The sequence below is a fragment of the Mus pahari genome, chromosome 9, assembly GCF_900095145.1.
Source record: "Mus pahari chromosome 9, PAHARI_EIJ_v1.1, whole genome shotgun sequence".
Lineage (NCBI taxonomy): Eukaryota > Metazoa > Chordata > Mammalia > Rodentia > Muridae > Mus > Mus pahari.
Window position 1 is genome coordinate 70,848,790 of NC_034598.1, and position 5,058 is coordinate 70,853,847.

A 5,058-nucleotide genomic window follows, 5' to 3' on the forward strand; every position below is an offset into this window, starting at 1 on the left:
TCTCTCTCTCTCTCTCTCTCTCTCTCTTTCTCTCTCTCTCTCTCTCTCATACACACACACACATACACACACACACAAACACACTCACACACACAAACACTCATTACTAAATATACAACTATAACCTACTCTGTGTATTTTGATGCCTGGATTTTTATGATCTCAGGTTGACCACTTAGGGTTGGATGACCAGTTGAGGGTCTCTTCCATGTGGTAGACCATTTCTCCTGCTCTCAGCATTCCTTATATGGCTGAAGCTTTGTCTAGCACTGAGGGCCTTGGAGTTTTCCCCTTTTAATTTAGCATTTCCATTGGTGTTATTTAGGCAGTCATGTTGAGAATCTTCATGAGTCATACCCTCGTTGACATTTCTTTCATTTCTTTTCTTTTTGATTCTTAAATCATTTTTAAAGTCTAGTCTTTATCCCTCACCTGGTTTGCCCTTTGACTGTTCCTCATCCCATCCTCCCCTGCCCCATGTCCTTACCACTTGGCCCTGTCCCTCCCAGTCCTCCCCACTCCCTGGGGCCTTAAGTCTCTTGAGGGTTAGGAGCATTTTCTTACACTGAGTCCAGACCAGGTAGCCCTTTGCTGTTGTGTTGCAGCCTCGTATCAGCTAGTGTATGCTGCCTGGTTGGAGGTTCAGTGTCTGAGAGATCTCTGGGGTCCAGGTTAGTTGAGATTACTGGTCTTCCTATAGGGTTGCCCTCCTTTTCAGCTTCTTCCAGCTTCCAGTCACCAGCTTCTGTCCATTGGTTGGGTGTAAATATCTGCATCTGACTCTTTAAGCTGCTTGTTGGACCTTTCAGAGGGCAGTTATGCTAGGCTTCTGTCTGTGAGCACACCATAGCATCAGTAATAGTGTCAGGCCTTGGGGCCTGCCCTTGAGCTGGATCCAAATTTGGGCCTGTCACTGGACCTCCTTTCCCTCAGGCTCTTGTCCATTTTTGTCCCCGCAGTTCTTTCAGATAGGAACAATCTGGGTCAGAGTTTTCAACTGTGGAATGGCAGCCCCATCCCTCCACTTGATGTCCTGTCTTTCCTGTTCCTTTGATTTTTACATTCTTTCTGTTCCCTCTTCTGAAATTATCCTAACATTTCCAAAATAGTTCAACCACAATATTGAACATCCGGTTTTTACCAGAATTCACAACATAGAACAGCACAGTGAAAACTGATAAACTGTCAAATGATACCTTATCTAACAAATATGTTAACTGTGGAACTAAATAAACATTATTAAATATTTAATGCAAAAAAATCATTGCCAACCCATTTTAAGAAATGCCTCTAATGCAAACATTTTATTATGTTATATCCCTATGATATGCTGTGTTTGTTAAAGAATCTTTTTCCAGGTTTTATTTTCTTTTCCTTTGATAGCTGCAAATTGGGTTATTTTTAATCCAATTTTAAAGTCGCTGGACCCTTTTCCTCATGAGAAAAAAAGTGGTCACTTTATTTGTAAGTAGGATAGTTTGAAAGTCAATTACAAAAGGAGAAAGATCTACTTTTCCAACCCTTTTTACTAACCCCATTTCCCTTGCTCAGGCAACAGCTTACCAAGCCTGCTTTTCTTTTTTTCCAAATACCATTCATGTATAATGAATACCCAATGCTTTCTATTCACGCTGTTCAGATAGGAGCTCCTGAGAGCCAGGGATGAATTAAGGTCTTCACTTTCTGATCCTTTAAGATGATTACTAGGAATCACCAGGAAAGGACTTCACTGAGAGCTACAACATTCAGCTGAAAGGAGAAGCTATTATCTACTAGAAAAAGTGCTTGTTAGCCTAGTTCAAATTCCGGAATCTTAAAACTTTAAGCACAAAAAAAAAAAAAAAAAAATCCCAGAGAACACAGAGCTTAAAATATATAATATAAACCTTAGAATAGAGGGAAATACTCTTGAGAGTATAACCCTTCTTTTTCACTGTTCAAAACTAGTAAAAGAATCAGAGTGAAAGCAGCTGGGACTATCGATTGTACATTTTAAAGAAAAGGCATTCTCTGTTTCCAATGCCAAATCTGAATAGAATGAACAAGGCAGAAAGTGGAAGTGTCAGCGAAACTGGGAAACCAGGGGTGAGGGCAGCCAGAGGTAGCCTACGGACCTGTCACTGTAATCCTGTGGTAATTCCATCAAGGGGATGCTTTGTTGAGAACACCAGAGTTCAGCATGTCTGACAGACATTTCCGAGTCTCTTCCCATGACCACTGGAGGAGTGTAGAAATGGCTCCGAGATTCAGATCTAGGAAAAAGACCCATCATTGTACTTGTTTCTGATGACTGAAGGTTGTAGAACTAAGGTTTGCATTTTAATTGGGTCAGTGGACAACACAGCATAAAGTTGATAAGAAAACCCAGCAGGGTAGATGCTGCTCTGTTTTAAATGTAGAAATATGGTCTACACAAATGGATGGATGATGGTGAGACCTACATACAAATGTAACTCTTACAGACTTTACAGAAATTAGTTATGAAGTCAAATCACAATAATCTCTGTAGGAAACAACCTTTCCCAATGTTGGATTTTAGCATAAACACCTAAAAGCTTCTTAGTCTTTGTGTGGACTTCTTCCTCCTTTCCAGTGTGTAACTAAAACTCAGTTTCTTTAGGTTGAGGCTTATAGAATTTAGACTCCTCCCACTCCTTACATTATGGACAGATGGTTTTCCAGACTCTTGCAAAACCTTTATGTAATGTTTTTTGCCACAAGAGGAGAAAGTCTACTGTAGAAATAAAACACGAACTACAATATTCCCCACTAACCATTCAAAGTCCTTGGCTCTAGTTATGTCATATCTATCTTTCTGGTGTAGACATATCAAGCCATGCCTTTCTGGGAGATGCACTATAAAGCTCTCTCATTCTTATCTCTGAGTTGGAGCCTCTGTCAACCACAAAGATGGTTTCTGACAACCCTGCTGTGGAAATCTCTTAATGAGTGTTTCTACTGGTTGTAGTTCGTATTTTATTTCTACAGTAGATTTTCTTCTCTTGTGGCCAAAAACATTACATAAAGGTTTTGCAAGAGTCTAGAAAACCATCTGTCCATAATGTAAGGAGTGGGAGGAGTCTAAATTCTATAAGCCTCAACCTAAAGAAACTGAGTTTTAGTTAATTAGTTAGTATGAGGCAGGCTTTGCTATTTAGGCTTGGCTGGCTGGCACTCACTGTATAGTTCATGGGCGAATTGAAATTCACACTATTCTAACTGTGGTCCCTGAGCAGTGCACTATGGGGAGGGATTGCCTCCTCCCCATGAGGTATCATTGTGAGGTACTACTGCAGAGCTGTCATGACAGTGGGCACCTCCTCTCCAGCCTCTTTGCAGCTATTGTCAAACCTGCAGCAGCTTGGGTTATGTCAGCCCTGATCCGTGGGTCTGATTTAGGAAAAAAGGGAAAAAACAAAACAAGGAAACAACAACAAAAACAAAATCCACCATTCCCTGGGTAGAAAACCCCACCAATCCCTGAGCTTGCCACAGAAACCCACCAATTCCTGAACAGGAAAATCCACCAATACCCGAATTTTCCAAGGTCGGGATTTGAGGTCCCACCAATCCTCACCCTGGAAATCTCGACCCTGGAAAGCTCCTCCCCCCTGAGAAATTCTCTATAAGATCTGTCCATTGTTCAATTTTCTGCTGCTTTTTGCAGGAACAGAGGCAGCCACCCACCTGGGTTTTTCCCTCCTAATAAATCTGTGTGGGGCTTTCTGTGTGGTGTGACTCTGTGGAACTCTAAGGAGCAGAGCTGGAATACTTCTGTAGGGAAAGCGTTTCCCTTTAGAGCTGTGACACTTCTAGTAACAACGTGTTAGTGGTACAAAAAATACAATTCCCCAAATCAATCTTCTGGATAAGCTATTAATTAATTAAATTGGATGTCACTGCCTTTTTCATTAGCCCATGATCTATAGAGTGAGTACCAGCCAGCCAAATCTAAATAGCAAAATCTGTCTCAAATTAATTAATTAACTTAGACTCAGTTTCTTTAGGTCAAGTCTTATAAAATTTAGATTCCTCCCACTTCATACATTATAGACAGGTGGCTTTCATTTTTAACTAAACATTATTTGAATCAGCATTTGTCCTTCATTAATCTATCACACATCAGAAATTTATTGAGACCTCAGTATTTTCCTGGTGCCACAGGTGTGAAAGTGAAGTGACCGCTCAGATTTATAGCCTCAGTGAGGTGACTTCATTCTTCCATTACTCCTGGATGTCACAGGGTATGTGATTATGTTGTTTTTAATCATAGGTTGCAAGCTCTAGACCTTGAGACTAATTGTAGAGATTTGGTTGAGGGTGGATCCCACATCCAAGTGGATAACTACCGCTCTTAGTTTGAATTCCTTCTTCATCTCATGACAATGCCCCTATAAGAATTAGTGAAACAAGATATGTAAAACTTGTGGTTTTTCTCATTCTTCTGAAGAGCTCTGTGCTTGGGTTGTCAGTCAATTTAAATTGCAATCTTTCTGAAAATGAATTGGAGATGAAAGCAATTCAAGCAGTTATTTCTCGAACTTGCCATTCTTAATCAACAGTAGTGTTTAAGATAATTAGGAAGAGATATGCAATTTACATGAAAGCTGCTAAAGCAAATGTTTTTTAAAGTGCAGTTTATTCCTTACAGAGCAATGAGGCATTGTAATGGGAGATTTGAGACTGTGTTCTTCCTTTCCTGGCATTGTGGGTGGCCTTTCTCCTAAAGCACTCCCCTTTTCTTCTGGCATGGCATCTGGTCTTTAAGTGTACTTCACCTATTTGAGTGTAGACCTCTTGTCTGCATAGATCCTCAGGGATCCGGGTGTAGAGGCCTTGAGCAATATCCATGACATCTTCGAGATGTATGAGATGTATGACAGACTGAAAATAAAGGTCCTGCATAGATCTTAATTACAAAGTTTCACTGAGTATCCATAGATCTATTGTTTCTGGCAGTTGTTAGAATGTGCATACAAAGTGATGGGTTTGGTTTGGGCATTTTCATGCGTATTTGCTTATCATTCATCTTGAGCTCTAACAGTTCTTCCCTATCTT